The sequence below is a fragment of the Ranitomeya imitator genome, chromosome 5, assembly GCF_032444005.1.
Source record: "Ranitomeya imitator isolate aRanImi1 chromosome 5, aRanImi1.pri, whole genome shotgun sequence".
NCBI lineage: Eukaryota > Metazoa > Chordata > Amphibia > Anura > Dendrobatidae > Ranitomeya > Ranitomeya imitator.
The window spans coordinates 332,863,655-332,878,425 of record NC_091286.1 but is presented as its reverse complement, the minus strand read 5'-3'; the positions used below and the strand labels follow the sequence as shown (position 1 = coordinate 332,878,425).

General features: G+C 46.0%; 1 protein-coding gene across 5 annotated transcripts in view; it reads right to left on the bottom strand.

Moving 5' to 3' along the window:
* Window positions 1-14,771, bottom strand: part of LOC138637573 (gamma-aminobutyric acid receptor subunit rho-1) — a 236,329-nt gene that overhangs the window by 72,138 nt on the left and 149,420 nt on the right. The gene's annotated exons all lie outside the window — the stretch shown is intronic.

Below are 14,771 nucleotides of genomic sequence, written 5' to 3'. Positions count from 1 at the left end.
TGATAGGGCCTTCCTCTCCTCTATACAATCCCGTTGTGTGTGTGTCGAGCCATCCATGACCGACCCTCAGTAGGGTCGTTACCAGGGCCGGACTGGGACTAAAATTCAGCCCTGGCATTTGAAGTTACACACGCCCACTTGTCGCATGGTGACTATATAATATCTTTGTACACTTGTAGGTTACAAGAAGTGAGGGGAGTGTAACACGACTATATAACATAATTCCAGCATTACAGCTCAGTCCCCATAGAATGTAATACAGCACAGCCCCCATAGAATGTAATACAGCACAGCCCCCATAGAATGTAATGCAGCCATCCCCATAGAATGTAATGCAGCACAGCCCCCATAGAATGTAATGCAGCACAGCCCCCATAGAATGTAATGCAGCACAGCCCTCATAGAATGTAATGCAGCCAGCCCCCATAGAATGTAATGCAGCCAGCCCCCATAGAATGTAATGCAGCACAGCCCCCATAGAATGTAATGCAGCCAGCCCCCATAGAATGTAATGCGGCCAGCCCCAATAGAATGTAATGCAGCACAGCCCCATAGAATGTAATGCAGCACAGCCCCATAGAATGTAATGCAGCCAGCCCCCATAGAATGTAATGCAGCCAGCCCCCATAGAATGTAATGCAGCACAGCCCCCATAGAATGTAATGCGGCCAGCCCCCATAGAATGTAATGCGGCCAGCCCCCATAGAATGTAATGCGGCCAGCCCCAATAGAATGTAATGCAGCACAGCCCCATAGAATGTAATGCAGCACAGCCCCATAGAATGTAATGCAGCACAGCCCCATAGAATTTAATGCAGCCAGCACCCATAGAATGTAATGCAGCCAGCCCCCATAGAATGTAATGCAGCCAGCCCCAATAGAATGTAATGCAGCACAGCCCCATAGAATGTAATGCAGCACAGCCCCCATAGAATGTAATACAGCACAGCCCCCATAGAATGTAATACAGCACAGCCCCCATAGAATGTAATACAGCACAGCCCCCATAGAATGTAATACAGCACAGCCCCCATAGAATGTAATACAGCACAGCCCCCATAGAATGTATTGCAGCCAGCCCCCATAGAATGTAATGCAGCCCCCCCATAGCCCCACAATCCAGTTATCACTCATTGATGTATGTATAAGAGAAAAAAAAACACTCTCTCACCTCTCCTCGTGCCCGGCGCTGCTCCAAGCTCTGGTCTCAGCAGCTGCAGTCTGCCCGCCCGACACACAGCAGGTGCGCGATGATATGACGTCATCGTACACCCGCAGTGTCAGAGGCAGAGCGGGGAATGATGGGAGAGGGAGCATTAGCAGACGCTCTCTCCTCCATCATTGCATTCAACTGTACTGGCATCATAGACGCCGGTATAGTTGAATGCGGGGTGCCGGGGAGTGTGCCGACAGCGGGGGAAGTGTGCCGACAGCGGGGGAAGTGTGCAGAGAGCGGGGGGGAGTGTACCGAGAGTGGGGGGAGTGTGCCGACAGTGGGGGGAGTGTGCCGACAGTGGGGGGAGTGTGCCAACAGTGGGGGGAGTGTGCTGAGAGTGGGGGGGTGTGCCGAGAGCGGGGGGGAGTGTGCTGAGAGCGGGGGGAGTGTGCCGAGAGCTGCCCACTACTGCCACCGGCCCTTCTGGCATTTGCCAGAACTGCCCGATGGCCAGTCCAGCCCTGGTCGTTACATATTGTGTGACATTATCACCAACCAACCGACCCCTTCATCTTTGGTGGTGGCAGCTGAGGTGCTGCCAGGGAGTTAGGGGCAAGAATCAACCCTCATCACAAGTAAACCCTGAGTCTTGGAGTCCTCAAAGGAGGAGGGGTCAGGGGAGGGTGGTTCCCTCTGTATGTAGTGAGGGCAAGATTTTGGAGACAAAGGGGGACTCCTCTGCTGTTAGTTCCTCAAAGAGTTCACCGTCCTGTGGCAAACGCATGCTTGGAAATAAACGTTCAGGACCGGACCTGTGTGTGAATGAATTCGTGTGGGTGTCCACCAAAAACATCAGGTGGAAGTACTGGGACCTGGTGTTCTAGGGTGATCGGGCCGTATCGGGTGTCAGCCATTCTCAGCCCAAGAACTTTCCAGCTGGAGTTACCCCCAGTAATTCATGTACACAACATATTGCACAGGTCGGCACTCTGGAGATTTGTTGTGCCTCCGGAGCCTATGTTTTTGCCATCTCCTACTGAGCTGCATTTGCCGTAAACCTGAGGATCAGGTGACTGCAGAGGTGAACTCTAGTGGATCGAGGTGTCCTCACTGTACGTCATTTCCGGTGAGGTCCAGTGTTGAGGGTCTAGAGGCCCCTCATTGAAAGGGGAGTACTGTCACGATCCATTTTTGGATTGGTGGCAGCTCTGGTTCCACTCAGTTTTAAATGTAGCTTTTTTCCTTTCAAGACCAGCGGGGATTAATGTCAGTTTTTCCCTCGCTGGCAATCTACTGCAGTTGCAGAGTTACTAGGTCAGCTGATGTGGGTGGTGATCACTCCCACCATCCTTTAAATGGTCACCTGATGCATCAGCTGTCTGTTGGTGATAGAGTTTCTCTATGAAGACCAGCCATGCAGTTGCAGCTCTCTGGTGTCATCTATTTCTGGAGTTTTTGAGTCCTGTTTCTGTGATATCTGTGGTGTCGAGTTTGGCAGCGGAGTCTGGAAGCTAAGTGTTGTGTTTATTCCTTGTCCCTCTCTTGGTTGTCACTGTCCCCTGTGTTTGTTACCATTTGCAGCGGTGAGACTAGCACTCTTGCCGGCCAGTGCACTAGCCAGGGCAGTGTAAGGTGACAGCGAGGGACGTGATTCCTGACAGCAGTGGAGGGAAGGACCCACTTAGGACGTTAAGGGAGTGCAGGTACAGACTCAGGTTTGAGTCAGGTGGTGACCATCCCTCAATTCCTATCTATAGGGCCTTCCTCTTCCCTATACCATCCCGTTGTGCATGTAGTGCCGTCCGCTGACAGACCCCCGGTGAGGTCGTTACATATTTCATGACATTTCATTTCTTTTTTATTACAACCTTTTAAAAACTTCAATACAATAGCTGTCATACAAAACTCATTAAAATTGCAAACGCATTTCAGATCAATGTCCGTATTCATTGCATACATTGTAGTGAACATGCAGGAAATTACACTCCTCAACATGGCAATAGCAACACCAAGAAGGAAAAGTCGTGGACCTATGGAAATTACAGGATTGATAGACATGTTAATGATGTCCAAGCAATGTACAAGGAAAAAATTAACATTTAATTTTTTGCACAAAAATTTTACGTCAGACACAGTTTATTATTATTTTCTCAAGGGCATCAAGAGAAAGTAAACCACAATATTTGTAGTGCAATTTCTCCTGAGTTAGGCTGGTTTCAAACTTGCGTTGGGCAGAGCTGTGAAGGGCTGCATACTTCCTCCGTTAAGCCCCACCCACTGCTACACCTCTTCTATTCGGCTCCGCCTACATCTGCATGCGTCCTGCGTACCTATCTTTAACATTGGGTACGCACGCCATGCGGATGTATGCGGATGCGTTCGCATGCATCATTTTGAAGCTGCGCCAAACGCAACAAGTTGCATTTTGTTGCGGTCAGCGCAGCATCAAAACAACGCATGCGGACACATCCACATTCATCTGCATGGCCTGCGTAGCCAATGTTAAAGATAGGTAAGAAGGACGCATGCAGACATAGGCGGAGCTGAATGGAAGAGGTGCACCAGTGGGTGGGGCTTAATGGAGGAAGTACGCAGCTCTGCCCTATGCAAGTGTGAAATTAGTCTAAGCCGATATTCCATGTGTGGAGGAAGACCAATGTTTGGGTCCATGGCAGGGCTCGGAAGGGAAGGAGCACCGTTTCATGTTTTGAACGTAAAATTGACTGGAATCGTGAGAGGACGCCATGTCGCGTTTGGTGAGCTCCTCATGTGCCTAAACAGTGGAAATCCCCCACAAATGACCCCATTTTGGAAACTAGACCCCTCAAGGGAGTTATGTAGATGTTTGGTGAGCACCTTGAAGCCCCAGGTGCTTCACATAAGTTTATAATGTAGAGCAGTGAAAATGAAAAATCCCATAATTTTTTATTTTAACAAAGGAAGCAGGAGAAAATGGACCCCAAGAATTGTTGTGTAATTTCTCCTGAGTACGCTGATACCCCATGTGTAGAGGAAGACCACTGTTTGGGCGCATGGCAGGACCTGGAAGGGAGGGAGAAAGGTTTGACTTTTCTTTATACAAAACTGGCTGGAATTGAGAGCAGATGCCATGGCACCTTTTGAGGGTCCCTGATGTGCCTAAACAGTGGAACCCCCCCCACAAGTGATACCATTTTCAAACTAGACCCCTGAAGGAACTTATCTAGATGTGTGGTGAGCATCTTGAACCACCAGCTAAGAAAATAAAAAAGCAAACAAACACATTTTTCACTATAATGAGGCAGGGTAAAAACAAAACCCAAAACCAAAGACTGAAAGAAGGGAAAGAAATCCAGGTTAGGGTATACGTATATTTATCTTTATTAGGATAGCAGAAGGTCAAATTACAAAAAATATATAGAAAAGATGTGCACTTCAGGACATATAGTACTTGAGATAAATAGTACAATTAATAATTAAATATATAAAAATAGCCCACAGTAAGGTATTACAAGGAAACGTGATGCTGAAAAAAGTAGAATAAATAATGAGTGAACATGAAAAAGTGAGGAACGTCCAATAAAGTAAAAAATATGTTATTTAAAATTTGCAAAAGTGCATCAAACATTAACATAAAAGTAAATATTGAAAAGGTGTATGAATAAATAAGGTGTGTCACGCACGCGCCCTGACTGGTGGGCGTGAGCGGGGGGGTTTTGTGGCCCCACTGTGCCACAAACCAGACTACCCTGGAAGGGACGTGACTATGGCAGCTGCCTGGGTTTTCACTGGAGCCTCTGATGGTGAGGACAGGCTTGTGCAGCAGGCAGCTGCCAGGTGCTACTCCAGGGTGGTGTCTGGCTGTGGCTGCTGATCCCACTTGGGAGACAGGAACACCTGGATTGGTGCGGACATTAGGCAGGACTGGCAGAAGAGCACGGCTGGAACACAGACGAGTAGGCTGGCAAGGCTGAGACAGGGCTGGCAGAGACACGGCAGAGAACTCAGGGTTGGCAGAGACACGGCAGGAAACAGGACTGGCTAGGACAGCAGGAACACAGGACTGGAAGGCAGGGCAGGAACGGCAGGACTGGCAGGAACACAGGATTGGGAGGCACTGCAGGGAACACAGGACTGGAAGGCAGGGCAGGAACGGCAGGACTGGCAGGAACACAGGATACACAGGACGGGTTGATGTGGTGTATGAATCAGGCTGCACTCTGAAGACACCCGAGTGCAGTCCTATTGTGAGTGTGATGAAGGAACAGGTAGGGACCTGTACACACAGAAGATGCAGGTACGGAAACAAGCCAGAAGGAAAGGAGAATGAAGGAACAGGTAGGGACCTGTTCACACAGGAGGACCAAGTAACAAGTAGAAGGTGGAACTAAGAGAAGAGAAGGAGAAGGCAGAGCCAAGGACGGAGCCGCAAGAGGCGGAGCCAAGGGCAGAGACGCTGGAGGCGGAGCCAAGAGCGGAGATGCTGGAGGCGGAGCCAAGACACTGGAGGCGGAGCCAAGAGCGGAGACGCTGGAGGCAGAGCCAAGAGCGGAGACGCTGGAGGTGGAGCCAAGAGCGGAGACGCTGGAGGCGGAGCCAAGATAGAACCGCAAAGAGCGGAGCCACAGAGCAAAGCCAGAGAGTGCGAAGCAAGATCTGAGTGCAGAGCCGCAAGAGTGCGGAGTGTAAGCAGACAGAAAACACAAGGAAAGAAAGCAGGGAAGGAAGCCACAGACAAGGAGACCGAGAAAAGACAAAGTACAGACAAGGCAATAGAACAAGACACAGGGACAAAGACACAGGGACCAGGATATTCTGCCTCCTGGAGGGCGGACTACAAGAACAAGGCAAAAGCACAGAGAAAAGCTCAGAGGAAATAACTCAGAGCAAGGCCAGGCAAACTCAGCAGCTAAACACTAACTGAGCTAACACATTGCACAGGCCAAGAGCACAGGGTGGAGCTGCACTATATACAGGAGGCCTCTTGGTAATTGGTCAGGAACTGATTGGACAGATGCACCTGATTCCTATAAGAACCAGAGAGTTTAGGCGCCGGCCCCCTATACACATAGCCATGAAGCATGTACAGAGCAGAGACACAGAACATGGAGCTGGCATTAAAGAGAAAGCACATCATGGCCTGGAGCAGTGGGTAAGATTGTGTGAGAGATGTGAGGCCATGCTGTGATGCCAGCAGAGTTGTTACAAGGTGCACCAGTGCCACAGCAAAAAAAAAGGGGGAGAAGGTGTTCACACCGGGCAAGTAAAAATAAAAGGGCCAATATATATATCAGTCAGTGCTCTGCCAAATACAAGATCAGTGAATAATGTAACTAACAATGCAAGCATACAGGATACCTTTAGGGGTTAATGTCCATGTGCACACGCGCCCCGACGCGCATTTCGGTGAGATTTCCTTAGTCAGGGAGAGTAGGTAGTAGTAAAAACCACCGAGTATATATAGCATGTACAAATGGTGATCAGACGTGGTCTGGGTACACTCAGCGCATGCGCCATCAGGAGGTCCCGGAAGTCCCAGAGCAACGTGTCACGTGACTGGACGCACGGCATTGTGGATCCGGCATAACCAAGGACACAGTGACACGATGCCCCAGAGCCCAGGGACGCAGACCGCGCATGCGCACAGCCAGGAACACGCCATCATCAAATACAAAGGGACAAAAAGCACAGATAAAGGGAATGCAGTTAATATATTAGTGCCGATGAAATAAGCACTATATAAAAATAAATAAATAAATCCTATGATAATATCAAAATGGCTCATGACCCATTAATAGTAAATCAGAACAACAGAGGATAATGTGCTACAAGGACTACATGAAAAAAAAAAAAAAAAAAAGGGGATAGATGTATAACTATAAAAAAGGAAAAATACTACAGTAATGGTAATAGTATAGCCAAAAAATAATACTGTAAAGAGAAAGAAAAAAATATAAAAAAAAACGGAAACGAGCAGTAATGCAGACTAAAAAAATAATAATAAAATAGTAATGAAAAAATAAATGAAAAAAAGGTAGAGGGTGAAGTTACATAGCATTTAGCCATAGAAAAGTAGTCAAACCAAGATTAATCACAGAGATACTTACATAACAGCCATTGCACAATAAATCAAATATAGAATAGTTAATAGACAACATTTAACATATGCAATATCAATATAACCATAATCAGATGGTGTTCATTTCAAAAACCTGACCCGCACATCCAAACATAGACTGAGTGTGAACAGGTGCTGAACCCAGAGTCGCCAACTCGTATATAGTTAAGTAAAAAGGGCAGCACACTGCAGCGCCAAAACATGCAAACTTGAAAACACGAAATTTGAACTGCATTACTGCACTAGAAATATGAAAAATGAGAGCTTTTAGCGCATAAAAATGGCCATATTTATGTGTACCTCGTAGCCACTTTACGGCATCTCTCTTATACGAGGTCCTATGCTTGACCTACCTCACCGAGAATAAACGTCTCCATCTGAATGGGTACATGTGAAACCTCTTCTTGGACTCAAATTCTCTCTTTCTGTGGAGGGGTATTGGACCTACTATAATTAAAACACCTGTGGCTAGGAGGCGGGGAGTGCACGATCAGAAGGCTAAAGAATACATTTCAAAAACCTGACCTGCACATCCAAACATAGACTGAGTGTGAACAGGTGCTGAACCCAGAGTCGCCAACTCGTATATAGTTAAGTAAAAAGGGCAGCACACTGCAGCGCCAAAACATGCAAACTTGAAAACACGAAATTTGAACTGCATTACTGCACTAGAAATATGAAAAATGAGAGCTTTTAGCGCATAAAAATGGCCATATTTATGTGAACCTCGTAGCCACTTTACGGCATCTCTCTTATACGAGGTCCTACGCTTGACCTACCTCACCGAGAATAAACGTCTCCATCTGAATGGGTACATGTGAAACCTCTTCTTGGACTCAAATTCTCTCTTTCTGTGGAGGGGTATTGGACCTACTATAATTAAAACACCTGTGGCTAGGAGGCGGGGAGTGCACGATCAGAAGGCTAAAGAATACATTTCAAAAACCTGACCTGCACATCCAAACATAGACTGAGTGTGAACAGGTGCTGAACCCAGAGTCGCCAACTCGTATATAGTTAAGTAAAAAGGGCAGCACACTGCAGCGCCAAAACATGCAAACTTGAAAACACGAAATTTGAACTGCATTACTGCACTAGAAATATGAAAAATGAGAGCTTTTAGCGCATAAAAATGGCCATATTTATGTGTACCTCGTAGCCACTTTACGGCATCTCTCTTATACGAGGTCCTACGCTTGACCTACCTCACCGAGAATAAACGTCTCCATCTGAATGGGTACATGTGAAACCTCTTCTTGGACTCAAATTCTCTCTTTCTGTGGAGGGGTATTGGACCTACTATAATTAAAACACCTGTGGCTAAGAGGCGGAGAGTGCACGATCAGAAGGCTAAAGAATACATTTCAAAAACCTGACCCGCACATCCAAACATAGACTGAGTGTGAACAGGTGCTGAACCCAGAGTCGCCAACTCGTATATAGTTAAGTAAAAAGGGCAGCACACTGCAGCGCCAAAACATGCAAACTTGAAAACACGAAATTTGAACTGCATTACTGCACTAGAAATATGAAAAATGAGAGCTTTTAGCGCATAAAAATGGCCATATTTATGTGTACCTCGTAGCCACTTTACGGCATCTCTCTTATACGAGGTCCTACGCTTGACCTACCTCACCGAGAATAAACGTCTCCATCTGAATGGGTACATGTGAAACCTCTTCTTGGACTCAAATTCTCTCTTTCTGTGGAGGGGTATTGGACCTACTATAATTAAAACACCTGTGGCTAGGAGGCGGGGAGTGCACGATCAGAAGGCTAAAGAATACATTTCAAAACCTGACCTGCACATCCAAACATAGACTGAGTGTGAACAGGTGCTGAACCCAGAGTCGCCAACTCGTATATAGTTAAGTAAAAAGGGCAGCACACTGCAGCGCCAAAACATGCAAACTTGAAAACACGAAATTTGAACTGCATTACTGCACTAGAAATATGAAAAATGAGAGCTTTTAGCGCATAAAAATGGCCATATTTATGTGTACCTCGTAGCCACTTTACGGCATCTCTCTTATACGAGGTCCTACGCTTGACCTACCTCACCGAGAATAAACGTCTCCATCTGAATGGGTACATGTGAAACCTCTTCTTGGACTCAAATTCTCTCTTTCTGTGGAGGGGTATTGGACCTACTATAATTAAAACACCTGTGGCTAGGAGGCGGGGAGTGCACGATCAGAAGGCTAAAGAATACATTTCAAAAACCTGACCTGCACATCCAAACATAGACTGAGTGTGAACAGGTGCAGAACCCAGAGTCGCCAACTCGTATATAGTTAAGTAAAAAGGGCAGCACACTGCAGCGCCAAAACATGCAAACTTGAAAACACGAAATTTGAACTGCATTACTGCACTAGAAATATGAAAAATGAGAGCTTTTAGCGCATAAAAATGGCCATATTTATGTGTACCTCGTAGCCACTTTACGGCATCTCTCTTATACGAGGTCCTACGCTTGACCTACCTCACCGAGAATAAACATCTCCATCTGAATGGGTACATGTGAAACCTCTTCTTGGACTCAAATTCTCTCTTTCTGTGGAGGGGTATTGGACCTACTATAATTAAAACACCTGTGGCTAGGAGGCGGAGAGTGCACGATCAGAAGGCTAAAGAATACATTTCAAAAACCTGACCTGCACATCCAAACATAGACTGAGTGTGAACAGGTGCTGAACCCAGAGTCGCCAACTCGTATATAGTTAAGTAAAAAGGGCAGCACACTGCAGCGCCAAAACATGCAAACTTGAAAACACGAAATTTGAACTGCATTACTGCACTAGAAATATGAAAAATGAGAGCTTTTAGCGCATAAAAATGGCCATATTTATGTGTACCTCGTAGCCACTTTACGGCATCTCTCTTATACGAGGTCCTACGCTTGACCTACCTCACCGAGAATAAACGTCTCCATCTGAATGGGTACATGTGAAACCTCTTCTTGGACTCAAATTCTCTCTTTCTGTGGAGGGGTATTGGACCACCTATAATTAAAACACCTGTGGCTAGGAGGCGGGGAGTGCACGATCAGAAGGCTAAAGAATACATTTCAAAAACCTGACCTGCACATCCAAACATAGACTGAGTGTGAACAGGTGCTGAACCCAGAGTCGCCAACTCGTATATAGTTAAGTAAAAAGGGCAGCACACTGCAGCGCCAAAACATGCAAACTTGAAAACACGAAATTTGAACTGCATTACTGCACTAGAAATATGAAAAATGAGAGCTTTTAGTGCATAAAAATGGCCATATTTATGTGTACCTCGTAGCCACTTTACGGCATCTCTCTTATACGAGGTCCTACGCTTGACCTACCTCACCGAGAATAAACGTCTCCATCTGAATGGGTACATGTGAAACCTCTTCTTGGACTCAAATTCTCTCTTTCTGTGGAGGGGTATTGGACCTACTATAATTAAAACACCTGTGGCTAGGAGGCGGGGAGTGCACGATCAGAAGGCTAAAGAATACATTTCAAAAACCTGACCTGCACATCCAAACATAGACTGAGTGTGAACAGGTGCTGAACCCAGAGTCGCCAACTCGTAAATAGTTAAGTAAAAAGGGCAGCACACTGCAGCGCCAAAACATGCAAACTTGAAAACACGAAATTTGAACTGCATTACTGCACTAGAAATATGAAAAATGAGAGCTTTTAGCGCATAAAAATGGCCATATTTATGTGTACCTCGTAGCCACTTTACGGCATCTCTCTTATACGAGGTCCTACGCTTGACCTACCTCACCGAGAATAAACGTCTCCATCTGAATGGGTACATGTGAAACCTCTTCTTGGACTCAAATTCTCTCTTTCTGTGGAGGGGTATTGGACCTACTATAATTAAAACACCTGTGGCTAGGAGGCGGGGAGTGCACGATCAGAAGGCTAAAGAATACATTTCAAAAACCTGACCTGCACATCCAAACATAGACTGAGTGTGAACAGGTGCTGAACCCAGAGTCGCCAACTCGTATATAGTTAAGTAAAAAGAGCAGCACACTGCAGCGCCAAAACATGCAAACTTGAAAACACGAAATTTGAACTGCATTACTGCACTAGAAATATGAAAAATGAGAGCTTTTAGCGCATAAAAATGGCCATATTTATGTGAACCTCGTAGCCACTTTACGGCATCTCTCTTATACGAGGTCCTACGCTTGACCTACCTCACCGAGAATAAACGTCTCCATCTGAATGGGTACATGTGAAACCTCTTCTTGGACTCAAATTCTCTCTTTCTGTGGAGGGGTATTGGACCTACTATAATTAAAACACCTGTGGCTAGGAGGCGGGGAGTGCACGATCAGAAGGCTAAAGAATACATTTCAAAAACCTGACCTGCACATCCAAACATAGACTGAGTGTGAACAGGTGCTGAACCCAGAGTCGCCAACTCGTATATAGTTAAGTAAAAAGGGCAGCACACTGCAGCGCCAAAACATGCAAACTTGAAAACACGAAATTTGAACTGCATTACTGCACTAGAAATATGAAAAATGAGAGCTTTTAGCGCATAAAAATGGCCATAATCAGATGGTGGTTACTATATTCCAAGAATCAAAATAAGTATATATAAAGGTCCAGGTATAATATGGTCCAACATCAGGGGATATTAAATCATTATATCCATGTATGACTGATGATTGATAAATTTATCCAGTAAAGGTAAACGTCCGTGATGGCCACAATGCAATGGAGTCCATATTCAAAAAGTGGTAGTCGATAGTAGCTAATAAAAATATAAAAAATATAAAATCAAGGCGTTAAAACATATAAAAACATAAGAACCATAAAAGAAGATAAAAAACATGAAAGTGTGCAGGAGTACCAAAAAGGAGGAACACAAAGAATCACAAAAAAGAAGCAAAGGATAGATGTTCATTTATGAGACATCAGACTTACTCTGGACCTCGTCTGGCCTCTGTTCAGCATTGTCCTTCCTTTCAGAGGTGCATAAGACTATGGTGGACCGCGTTTTTTAAGCACGTCTAAAAAGATGGACACCGCTGGATCAAAGATTCTATGGCATTCACAGTGCCTCCATCTGCCTCATTACAAGGAATCTTCCTCTGGCAGTTGTGTGAATCACGTATTTCAGAGATTTACATAGAAACTCCGGTATAAGCGCTCAGTGTAGAGCGCAGGATAAATGTGTGCCGAGCCTTACTGCAATCTTTGGGAGACAGAATGAAAAAAATCCACAGCAGGTGAAGAATTGGTTTTATTTTTTACGCCATTCCTCGTGCGGTATAAGTAATTATTCTTCGGATTGGTGCGATTACAGCGATACCAGATTTAAATTTTTTTTATGTTTAGTGTCTGTCACACACTAAGGCCTCTTTCACATGTCAGTGCCTCCGGTACGTGTAGTGACAATTTTTTAATGTACCGGAGATACTGACACACGTAAACCCATTCAAATGAATAGGTCTATGCAGATGTCAGCATGTTTTGATGGACCATGTGCAAAACACGCAGACATGTCTGCTTTTACCTTGGACACACGGGCTGCCAAACGTCCCGCACACAGAGAACAGTGAACACTGTCCTCCATGTGCACGGAAGGCCACTGGGGAAGCAGCGCTACGGTAAGCGCTGTTTTCCTGCATGTGGTGCTGAATGCAGCTTTCATCCATTGTCCCCTGCTCTGCCAGCAGCAGTGCTAGCAGGGGACAATGAATGAAAGAAAAAACGACGTGGGGTCCCCCCTATATTTATAAACCAACCTTGCAAAACTCACAGGTGCGGGCTGCTATTTTCAGTTTGGTAAGGGGCCATGGATATGACCCCCCCCCCCCCAGCCTAAAAACATCAGCCCGCAGCTGACCATAAAAGGCTCATCTATTAGATACCCCAATTCTGGAGCTTTGCTCGGTTCTTCCCACTGCCCTGTAGTGTTGGCAAGTGGGGTAATGAGGGGTTAATGTTACCTTCCTATTGTAAGGTGCGTAATGCTGCGGTAGCAACCGTACGCAGTGGAAAGGCAGTAGCCCACAAAGTTCCAACAGAAAGTCTCTTTAATGTGTTTTCCTCATAGCATTAAAGTCCTAATCACACACAATTGCATATCATTTCAGTGCATATCATTTCAGTGCATATAACTTTAGTGTATATTATCAGTGTTCAGTTCACACCAGTTCATAGCACTACATATCATATGACTTTTAGATTGCAGTCCCTAAACACCCCATACCTCTCCTTGTCCAGTATCAGTGGAACGACCACACCATATTACACCCTCTATACAAAGCCTGACTAGTTCCTGTGGGTGTCCTGCATCACTGTATCACAGTCTCTTTACTCATACAGCTGTACACAGCCCAAGATATCCCCCGGATAGCAGCCGGGCACCATATCCACCTGTTTGCAATCGTTACCCATGCCAGTCCTCTTTTGGGCACAGGACATCCACCTTTGGCACAGGACTGTCCACATCTGAGACCAGTACCATGGATGACTTGCATTGCTGTATACGCTGCGGGTGCCAGGCTATTCAGCTGCCCTGGGTGCTGGACCACTGGCCTGTGCCTCCATGCACTCAGCCAGCACTCTGCAGGCCTCTGCTCTGCACACCAGCACCCACCAGACTGACACTGAAGTTGCACCTGACACACCCATACCCCTTACTGCAGGGCTTTGAACACACAAACCTGTAGCCTTCAGGCACATGGAAAACCCGGATGGGAAATCCGTGACTCCGCTCCCGGTTGTAAACTACTGAATGAAATGCTGGCAGTGGAGCTTCGGTGACTAGAGGTGACGTCACTGAAGCTACGCTTCCTGCCGGCCTGAACTAAGATGAACTCTTCAGCGTGGGAAAATCAGCTGGCATTAGCAGTGCTCCCGGTTGTAAACTGTACATTCCCCTAGATATGGATAAGGGCATGGGACTGACTGTATGGCGGACAGGTATGGTTATATTGTTGATTTATTATGTTGATGTTTTTACAGGAGATCATGGGCTTCGCTTGGAATGGCAGACTAATAAATATGGAAAAACTGTGTATATTGTTTTATTTCATTAAAAGACTTTTCCCTTACTGTGTGATGTTCGATTAACCCTTTAACAACTACAGGAGTAGTAATGGATAGGTGTCTTATTGATTGTTTAATGTCACCTTACATTAGGAAGGTGATATTAACCCCTCATTACCCCACTTGCCACCGCTACAGGGTAAGTGGGAAGAACAGGGCAAAGCTCCAGAATTGGCGCATCTAATAGATGCTCCTTTTCTGGGCAGCTGCAGGCTGCTGTTTTTAGGCTGGGGGGCCATATCCAAGGCTCCTTACCAAACTGAGAATAGCAGCCCACACCTGTGAGTTTGGCTGGGTTTATAAATATAGGGGGGAACCCCACGTCAGTTTTTCTTTCATTAATTGTCCCCTGCTCGCACTGCTGCCGGCAGAGCAGGGAACAATGGATGAAAGTCGTGTTCAGCACCACATGCAGGGGAACAGCGTTTACTGTAGCGCTGCTTCCAAGAGGCGGTCTGTGTGG